We start from the raw sequence: 10758 nt of genomic DNA, 5'->3' as shown, positions 1-10758 counted from the left end.
GCTGCCATGACAGGATTCTTCGAACAATTCGCGGAATTCCCAGTGAAAGATTCGACGGCTTCGCGTTTTGTCGAAATTCAAATACACGACCATTTCGAAATAGACCTGAACCTGTCCGAGTCTACTCTCGACCCCGAAGCTACAACCACGAGGGCTGAATCGTCGAATCCACGAGGAAAGAATGGACCTGAATCACGCATCCGACGGGGTCGCGGAGGGATCATGCCCTCCTTCTCAGCTCTATCCGACGGTGCCCTGTCGTGGCTCCGATATCAGGCACTGTCGAATCGATCGAGTTCTCCAATCTTTAATTCGATGATTTTGATACTTTGCATCTTCTGGAATGGGTGCTGGGGTGTCTTCCAATTGCCAAGCAGTTTTCCTCCGATCTGTCCGGGCATACAGACTTCCGGGAACTCCACGTGCGACTCGAGCCGTTTTTGAGGCCGAAGCCAGCGCTTGTGAGTCAACGTCCAAAATTCAATCCAATTAGCAGGGACAAAAAACTCAAGCTTTCGACATGCGAACCGAGCGTTTCCGATGACCCCGAGTTCAGTTTCGTCCGAAACGCGAGATCCCCTCAAGCGCTGGAAGTCGACTCATTCATGTCTTGTTTGAGCAGTAGTAAACGAGAGAACGGGATTTCTATGGCGATGAGTGACTCGCTCACAGCACACGCGGGCTGCTGTTACGGATGAGGCGCTTTTTTGTTCGCGTGCATCACTTGCGGGATGCGCGACCCCGTAGAAGGAGCGAAGAATAAATCGGGCTACGTATGAGCAAAGTTATGGATATAAATATATTTTATTGTATTCAAATACATTGAAAGTGTAGCGCATTGAAAGATTCTTGTCCTGACAGTTTTAAGCTCTGACGTGTCTATCCATCATCAGAGTTTCTTTTTGCGTTATCTCCGTTCCATTCGACGGTGATTTTCCTGGCTTGATTTCCCTCTCTCGGAAAATGCCAGATGTCTGCAGCAGGGACGGAGGGAATAAAGCTTGCAGAAGCGAGAAGTCTCGGCCTCTTACCACGACCTCGTTCCGCCTTGAGCGCTCACTGAAATTGGATACAAACGACCACCTCCAGACTGAAGGTCTGACAGACCCGCAATAATCTTGCAGCTTCTAGTGAGCGCTAAACGAGGGAGAAGCTACCGAGACGGGCAGTGAAAACACTGCTGCTCCCAACCTCTCCTCCTTCACCCGACACGCCGTCCGTCGCCACCCCGCTCCGAGTGGGGCAAAAAGGGGAGCGGGCAGGGGAAAGAGCGGCACGGCGGAAGACGTAGTAAACGCATGCCTCCGAATCGGACTACGGGAACGTCCGCAGACGATACATCAAGGAATCCCCCGCCTTGTGGAAGCGTCGCTCGAGTTCGCGGCCTTGCACATCGCATTCGTCATTCTGGTATCCGCGTGGATTCTCCGTCAGAGTTCCTTTTCCGTACGTCTTCCGTGTCGATGAATATATTCCTGGGAAATTCGCCAGGGCACCCCGGTCGGCTTGTATCTCGAGAACACGCGTTCGGGTTGCTTCCCAGGTGACAACTCTTGCCAGATCCATCTGAGCGATGCTGACAATTCATTCGTTCTTCTCCCCGTATGCCGGAATATTGCAGAATGAGCACTGCCGAAAAGGTATGTCGAGAGAGGAGGCTCACCGTTCGTGCATTGTTATACATGGAACCATGAAATCCGACGTCGATATATGCAGAGCATCGGCTGCTGTCCAATGTCACCGACAAGCCCGCCGATGAGCGCAGGTCAGGAACTACGTAGCTCATGAAGCGAGCTCGATCCCCGCGTCTATGGAGGTACATACGACATACATACGAGAAAGGGAGAGGCTCAGGCCACACGCCGTCTAACGAACGCCACGACGGAATCCTCTCAGCTGTTGGAGCGTGAATCAGTGCGTGGACGAATGTGCAAGACAAGCGCCGGGGATGCGGCATGCCACTTTCGGCAAGCTCCTTTTTTTAGAATCTTGTCTCACCGACCAAGCGAGCGACAGACGTACGGACCAGCCGTGCAGGCTGCAGACTACCCCCGCGAGGTTTCGAGCTTCGGGGGTGGACAAGGGGCTGAAAGCGAACCAGGAACACCAGCGAGCAAGTGAACAGCACTCCTTCTTGCTTTGCTCACATTTCTGGTCACGTCCGGCACCGCATGCCTGATTTATATCCCCAGCTGGATGGAAAGCAGTCAGCCATCTAGGCGGACAGGCAAACAGCGTGAGACGTGGCGAAAGGCGAAAAATAACGAGAATTATGGAAGACGATCACAAAACGCGCCGGCTTTTTGTTTCGGCCAATCTCAAGGATCGACTCCGAAGTGACCGAACGGTCTTTCCGGCACGGCGAGGACTCCCAACCCGTTCGTCCACTCACCGACTCGCCATGGAATCGTTTCGACCGATCGGAATGTGCGCCGTGTCGGAATCCCTCCAGCTCGCCCACCCCCTCAAGACTATGTGTGGCGGATGATGCGGTAATTTTTTGGAAATCCTGAGCGCGTGGCTGGCGTCTCCCTCCGAACTCTGAGCCGCAAGGTTCTCGATATTGATTTCGTTATTTATAGAGAAAAAGACGCTTCAGGCCTCTGGCATGCGTCCGCTGCAAAGCCCTGGCGGAGCACCGAGCAAGTAATTCGATGTGTCAGTTTCTGATCCACGAATTTCTCCCTCATACTTCTTTGTCGCTCCCTCCTTGTGTCCCATGCTGATGAAAAAAAGAAATACTCTGAGCCGTTTCCAGGGAGGTGGAGCGTCGGGAGTTAGACCCAATTACAATTGTAAACAGTTTGCGCTTAATTAGCACCCTGCTCTGTGCTCCTCAATCTGGACAAGAAGACAAACACACCCTCCCATCGACTCACCGATGCCGTAAGGCCCGTCCGTGTGGTAGGACGCGGACCCAGGAGCCGAGCGGTCAAGCTACGGAACAAAAAACGGTTTCGCTCAAGACAGGACGGTACTCTCCCATTCTCTCGTTTGATATGATATTTCATTCGGGGCAGAGGATTTTTCCGCGTATTTGAGCCTTCAGTGTACGATCATCTCTTACCTATGGAGGATCGGCACTCACGTGGGCTGTCACAAGCCTCGGTGAGAGTCTCAAGTGTGCCCGCACATCGGTGATTCTCATCAAATCGAATCACGAGGGGGTTCGATACAGAAATCGACGAACCGATTGAGGAGTCCGCACGATTGAGATCGAGACCCCCGGCAGGCAGCGGAGGCAGCACCCGAGCATCGATACCCTTGTCGAAGCCAAAGACTCCTTCGGGAACACTGGTGTGGACGAAGTCCACGTGGATCCGAGTCTCTGGAATCCAATAAGCACATATTGTTGCCGGGTCGTTTTGTGGCTCGCCTCCCACATCACTTACGGCTCCATCGGAACCGTCCAGTCTACCCGTCTGTTCGATCGCTGTTCATTGGAGAAGATTGCAAATTCAGGTATGTCAGAAGTCAAAACGCTCACGGAGCCACGTCACCAGTGTGTGCATTGGAACTTGGCATCAGGACCCAATATTCCGTACCCTGATGCGAGTAATCACAAGCGGTGCACCGAGTCGAGTCCACTCGTTAGTCATAGCGCCGAGCCAGAAAGCGAACTATGAGGCCGGGAGTTCCTCGGGGCGCTGATCTATTTGGCACGCTTGTCAAGCGGCCGACAAACTGCATAGAGTCAAAACAGTTTCATCTCTTTCGTAATTAATGAGGTTGGTCTGAGCATTCTCAGGCCCTATTTCGGAAACGAATCAAATGTAGTCACTATGTTCCGGAGGGCGTATTCCTCGGGAAGCCGTGGCGAGAGGTTCCATTATTCAGACGATATGACGCAATCCTCTCTTTCGGGATAAGAGGCGAAGACAGCAAGACAGAGGTGGGTCCGACGACGAGCCAACGGAGCAGTCTGTGCCGGAAAGGAAACACGGACGCGAAGTTTGCTCACAGCGACGGCCGGCCTTCTCATCGCAACAACGATGTACGGCGGGGGCAGGGGACGGGCGAGGGTAGCGAGGGCAGAGAGCGTGATGCAAGTGGCAAGCTCAAAAGAGAGAGTCGCTGTCCATTTTTCAAAGTTCAATTCTCCCTTCATCACCGCGGTTAAGTTTATAACTCGCTCGTTGGCTGCAGTTGGCTTTTCCGGAACAGCGAACGGATGGGGAGCGGATGGCCGACCAAACGAATAGGGTCAGCAGTTCGTCTGAGACGTCCTCGCGTTGTTCCGGCTCTTTGTCGACGGAAGCATTTTACAAATTGTTCGCTTCATTGCAGCTGTTTTCGTTCGCCATAGCGCTCCAGAGCACTCGAGCTAACTCCCATCGTCCGGTCCTCCGTTCGCTTGTTCGAGTCAATCATTCACGAACAGACGTCAAGCCGTCGGTCGTCGAGCTCTCCTGACGACTTGCGCTACCCGCACGGTCTGCCGTCGGAGTTTTCGGAGGACTTGCGCCCAATTAGAGCCCGTTGTATTGCGGAATGTCGGTTCCATGACCTGAACTTTCTCGAGGCTCTCGGTATCTGCTCCTTTTTGAAAAGCGGGACCGTCCGTCGAAGATGTGCCCTGCCTAACGTCTGTTTCTATTTGCAGTGAGGTGTCGAAATCAGCAAGCTCCGTTGTCTTTTCGAAGTAATTATACTGCAGCTGTGATCCACACCCCACCGGCTCGGGCGGTTCTGCGCGCCGTGCGCTCGATGCCGCCGGCGTCGGATTTTAGTCTTCGGTCGGGTGGTGATCCTGGATGGCAGCATCGCTTGGAGCGTACGGCGTCGAACTGCACGCCGAATACGCGGGGTGCCTGGTTCAATTTGTGTTTCGATTTTCGCTCAGAGAGACCCACTGACTACCACACCCACCCACCCGACCATCCAGCCGCCACAGTGCGTCCGAGGCAAAGGGCTGATGTTGCTGCTGCCACCGTACCGCGAAACACGAGCGGACGGAGAGCACGAGAGCGCCAACGGAGGCTCACCGAATGTTTGTGAGCAACTGTGTAATCTTCGTCGTCGAGATCGCGTAGCCTTCTCCTATTTGTGGACATCGGAGACGATGCGGTATTCCTCGGTTTCTCGGACGAATATCCGTCCAGACCTGGGGATTCAGCTGTCCGAGAGCCGAAATATCGATGCGCCTTCACGTCGAACACCGATCGGAGAATTCGGTGGCGAGACTCCGGAGATGATGCTCCCGAGTGAGCTACGGTCTCGACTAGGTTCCACTCGGTTTCGTGAGCTCTGTGGGAACGATTGACGAGAGCAATGTTTCTCCCCCGAGTAAAAATCGTCTCCGGCGCCAGAGCTACAGACAGACTTATGGGGCGAAACGAGATGGGGAGAAGGAATAAGGAGAACAACCCAGATCCAACACACCAGATCGGTCGACGGGTGCGCGGGCAAACGATGGCCCAAGCTAACGGGCGTGGGCCGACAGACGGGTGGGTATTCATGCCGTAGTGACTGACGTACTCCATAAAAACATCCTCGACAGCGTTTTTGAGTGGGATCATAGGGCGGGAAGCTAGCGTAGAGCGACGAGCAGATTCTGTAGCGAGTGAATACTCCGCTTCTTTCGGGTTCATGGAACCTCTCTTCTCCGATCGTTCGTTTCCGAACTCACACAGACGGAGGGCTTCCGACGTTCGAAAATGAGAAAATCGTATGACCGAAGACTTTTTATTCTTCGAGCTGGAGTTCCCCGATAAATCGTCCGATTCGCTTCCAAGCTGGATGCAAGACATTTGGAACACTTAGTTTCCAACTGAAGCTATCGATCGAATAATCGTCGCTCGTGGACTCTTCCCTGTCGACTTGGATTTTTGCATTTGGTGAACCGTTTGTTGTAACGAGATCGAGAGCTGTCGGACCAATCTGACACTCTCGATCGACTCGACAAGACCGACGGAACAAAAGGGAAACTCCTCGAGGATCTTCCCGCTGAAAGCGGGCTCAGCAAGAGCCGCTTCGTCGATATATGGGAATTCGCTTTTATTATGCAGCGACCTTGAATGCCTCATCAAAATGGCTCCAGTCCATCCGGAAAGTCGGAAAACTGCCAATGTGCGTACGACCAGGAAGTCAGTGGTTGGTTTTGGCCCCGTGCCCTTGCGATAGACGCCTCGGATCTTTCTACATAACGATTGGAGAGCTCCTCCCTCGGGCTCCTCTTCAAAGAAAAAGTCAAGGTGACGAATTCCCCGCGCATCCCCCGAGAATGCCCTTGGGAAGCTTCTGCCGAGCCAGCTGGTAGATCTAGGATGATGCCGCCCCTGTTTGGGGGAAGGGGTGCTGGACGTTCGATGTCGAATTATTCCGGTACGTGAACACTTCATTTCTCGATTGGGTTTGAACTTTTGAGTTGTGTAGAAATGACGTAGGCGGGACTTGTCAGGAGAGTTCTGATTACCGCGACCTTGCGATTCAGAGATTTCTCCGTGATGGGAATCCTAGGGAGACAAGAGAATTCTTTAAAAAGTGCATACTCGATATAGCTGGTCTCCTTCCTGAATGAGATAAGACTTGATCGAGTCTCGATCCTTATAAGTTGATGCGATTCATGGGTCGAATTCATGCGCCATGAGAAGTCGTAATTCTACGACAATCTCAAGGGGAAGTGCGATGTCGCTTACGAGGGTTCCAGATACATGTGGTCTCGCAAGGGAGCCGGAGAGAGTTTCAATTTTTTAAGGTATCCCATCGACCAGTCAGCTTATGCGTGGGGGAAGAAGATACATATCGGAGTATGATACGTTAAGCGCCGAACTTCTGTGAGCAGAAGCTCCGCGGAATTCCTTTAGGAGTCGACTACTGGGCCTCTATCCGCGAGCTTGCGGCTCCCACGGCGCCGACGGTACGACTGACGCTCAGAGAACAAAGAGAATCGAGTTTCGGAAAAAAACGCCACTCAGCCAAGGTCTCACATAAAAATGTATGGAGTTGTTGCGCCAATCATTCGACAACCCCGTCTAGCTTTCCTCGTCCACTTCTTCAAGGCATGAGTCTCCCTTCCCATTGCAGGCATCGAAACTCTAAATCGACGATTGTCCATCACTTGATCTCTTCCAGAGGCGTGTTCCATTTCTCGATGAGCCTCACTTCTTGTGTCACGATTCTTGACGTAGGAGGGCTTCTCGGAGTCCAAATATCGCGACACCCGTTAAGGAAAGCTCGAGCAAAGAACCCGTTCCTCTGGCAAGGATGCTTTGCGCCTTGCGGCTGTTTGCTCAAAAAACTATTTCCTCGCATATGCAGTCCACGCTTCAAGCGACTTCTCCGACTCCACCGTTATCCAGCTCTGCATGTGAGCATCGAGGAGAAACGTTTATTCCCAAACTGATCACATTTTTCTCATGTTAGCCAAATCAGAGCTCGCTTCCCGTCTCATCATTCTCGACGGTCAAAAGCCGCGAGGAGGCAGCTCGCGATGCTTGACCTCGATTTTTTTAATTTCGAGGTTGAGCGAAAAACTGCGGCAGGTCAGCGGCGGAGTCAGAAATCAAGCGAGTCCATTCATTTAATAATTCACTCCGATTTCGAACTCCAACGTGCGCCCCATCGATAATGGTTGTGGAGAGCTTACACGATTCTTGTCAAATCCTGAATGCTTTCGAAGGAAAAATAGGCTTCGCAGGCATTCTGGTACCTTCGCCGGCAGAGGTTTTCCAGTTGTTCTGGGTCGCTCCGGAAAACGTTAGGCGCCTTCCTCGGCCGGACACGACTCCATTGTTGATGGATCCGCTCGACATATAATACATATAGCTGCGGCGCGAGGGAAGTCGAGGAGTCGAGACTCGGGAAATTCGAGATGGATAGTTTTCCCGCTAGGTAGATCTTTCTCCGCCCGGTCCACCTTCAATCGACGGAGGTTGAGGGAGATGACAGGCATGCGAGCCCTCGACGGTTGAAGCAAGCTAGCTATGGAGAAAGCGGGAGTCAACTTCCGGAAGGGCTCATATTGTCACATCCGCTTTGCGCTTCTGCGACTCACGGACTTGCTCACTTATTGGCCCCGTCATAACCCTGAGGGCTCTCCAAGAGTTCCAGTCGTCGTCGTTGTCGTCAGCAACGACGGCAGAGTCTACGCAGTAGGAATAGAGCAGAGCGCTACATTCGGCGTGGGTACAGGCAGGCTTCTTAGTATTTCCCCGTCACTCACTTGGAATGAATGCGAGAGGGCACTTCTTCGTAAAACGCAATCCACTCCCAAGCGAATCTACTTCTGCACCGTGCCGATCGGAAAATGGATCTGATCCGTAATCAGCCCGGGAGGACGAGTTCCGGTTCTCCGTCGAAAGTCGGGGATTCTCCCGGAAATGAGCGGCAGCTTTCCCTCCCGGTACTGCCGTGAGAAAGTTCCTGAGGAACCCATCGAAACAGAATCAATACGATAGCGAAAGACTTACGAAGTCCGTCAGCATTTCTAGAGGTCGATGCGGGATGCGTTCGAGCTTCATCCCTCTCCTAAAAGTAAAGAAAAACCATGGAAGCTGTGTGTTGATGGCGATACTATTAGTTGCGTCTGCGGGTCGGGCTTCTTTCTCCCCTCAAGCGTGAAGTTCAAAGTGCGCTTGAGGTTGCCTGCGCATGTGCTTGAGTGTCCTCCGCAAGCCTTTCGAGCTCTCAGAACCGAATGAGCGTATGCTGCTGCCGGCAAACTTCGATAGGATCAGAGCAGATGACACGCGAGAAGAGTTTCACTCTGTGATGCTATAGGTGTCTCCACGGTGTTCAATTTTCAGTGCGCCTCTCCTTGCTCACCGGGGCTCAGAAGATTGGATTTTACCTCTACCGATTTGTTCACGCGACCGAGCGTGCCGGTTCCGTACTAAAAACGCCAGCGTATCATAGGGATTCTTTCAGCTTTCTCCTCCTCCCGAATAAACTATCCTCGCTCGGGTCCTGAATGTTCGAGTGGGTCTCTTACGGCGTGAATCGTTTGGGAGTTATTGATGGCGAATCCCGGCGAGGAAGAAACGAATTCGTTCCCCGCCGAAAGACAAACAACGAATCTCCGGACTGCGAAATTCAGTCCATCGTTGGGAGCGGTGGCAAAAAGCGGGAGCTGCGACGGGAACGGCAGCAGCAGCAGCGGGAATGCGGGCAAGATTCTCACACATTCAATGTGACAGGAGATTTTCAAATTCTACCCTCGATTTCGAATTCGTCGCCGTTTTTGCTCACTCGCGCAGACACACACACATGGTCGGACGGCTCGCTCCGGCCCGTCTTAGCCTGTCGTCGCGGCCCAGCATTCAATAAAAATCCCAGGAATCAAAAAAATGTCCGCGATGATATCCCGTCCTGGATGGCGGGATCGGAGCGGAGGGGGGACTTTCCCTTTTCCTTGGTTCCGAGCAGACAACGACGACCAGGAGCAAAGGAGCGACAAAAAGTGTGGATCGAGGGAACGGAGAAGAAGAAGAAGGACAACAACTAGAGGAGGAAGATTTCTTGGTCGGTAGAGTCCTGGTGGGCAATATTTTTCATACTTTATGATGTCAAAAATTTATACCGTTCCCCGCGGGATCGCTCCCGCAGCTGAGCCGGGGGCGACGACGGAGACTGCCACCACCGGAGAAGATGAAACAGGAGCGGGAGGGGCGGCAGCGATGGAAACGAGCATATTTAAATCGTCCAGGGACGCTCCAAAGAGACTCTCGTCGTCCGCGCGCAGGCGTCGCTAAGGTCATTAGCGGCTCTCGCGAAGGAATGAAGCACTCCGGCCCTCGCTCTTACCGCTCCGGACCCGCGGCGGCGGCGAAGCGTGCGATTCCGATCTGGTTCCTTCACCTGGAACGTTGGTTCTCCCGAATCTCAAGGAGGGAATCGTGATAGACTGAACGAGCTCATGGGCTGTCGATCTGGAGAAACTCGATGCTTGTCCGGAGTCGAATCCTTCATTTATTCGAGGAACATCGAATCAGAATTTCCCGCGCGCATTGGCTCTCCTTCTGGAAACGTCGGTACAGATTTCACTTTCATGGTGTTATTCCTGAACCGCCTGACGCATGCTTCACCGGTCAGGGAGATAGGTTCCCTCTCCGCTTTGCTCGGATTTTCTCCGATTTCGAATCGAATGCTCTGTCGAAGGAATTGACAGATTCCTCGACAGACCAGCGGAGGGCATGGTGCAGCATCCCGGAAACCTTGTGACCGCCTTATGATCGTCACTGAGCATCGGAGTCTCCGTGGAGAGTGACCTGGGGTTTCGGCCGGGGAACGACCCACGTTAGCCATTCCCGCCACTCATCCCGTTCGCCGAAGATCCCGGGCGACTGAACGATTAAAACTCGCAATTGCTGACCACGTTTTGCTTACTGACGAAACTTTCTCGCTTCCCTCGATTTCCTGTTTTTGCTGTTTCTTGGTCTTCCACGGTACATGGGGACTTGCCGTCATTCCGAGGCGTTCGAAGCCTCCTCTGAGTTCAGTCGGTTGCTTGGCAGCCCACTTCTCCCAAATTAAGGTGTTGTTATTTCAGATGGCTTCTCTGACTTCCTGACCGGTTGCGTGGATGGCGTTGAGGCTGGCTGGGCGGACACTCGGCTCCCTGTCCGCCCGCCCGCCCGCTTGTCCGCCCGACCGCCTGCCCGTCCGGGTAACTCTCAAAGGTCCGAGTCGGAGTCGGCAATCAACAAATGAAAGACCCCTCTGGGGCCCGTCCCCTCACGTAAGAGTTTGTTCCCCACCCTGTCCCTTTCACAAACAGTCCAGTAAGCGCTTGATGGACAAGGAAGCGAGCTGGCCGTG

The sequence above is a fragment of the Galendromus occidentalis genome, unplaced genomic scaffold (assembly GCF_000255335.2).
Source record: "Galendromus occidentalis unplaced genomic scaffold, Mocc_1.1 scf7180000077511, whole genome shotgun sequence".
NCBI classification, from domain to species: Eukaryota; Metazoa; Arthropoda; class Arachnida; order Mesostigmata; family Phytoseiidae; genus Galendromus; species Galendromus occidentalis.
The sequence above is the reverse complement of the archived record's forward strand: the minus strand, read 5'-3'. Positions refer to the sequence as shown.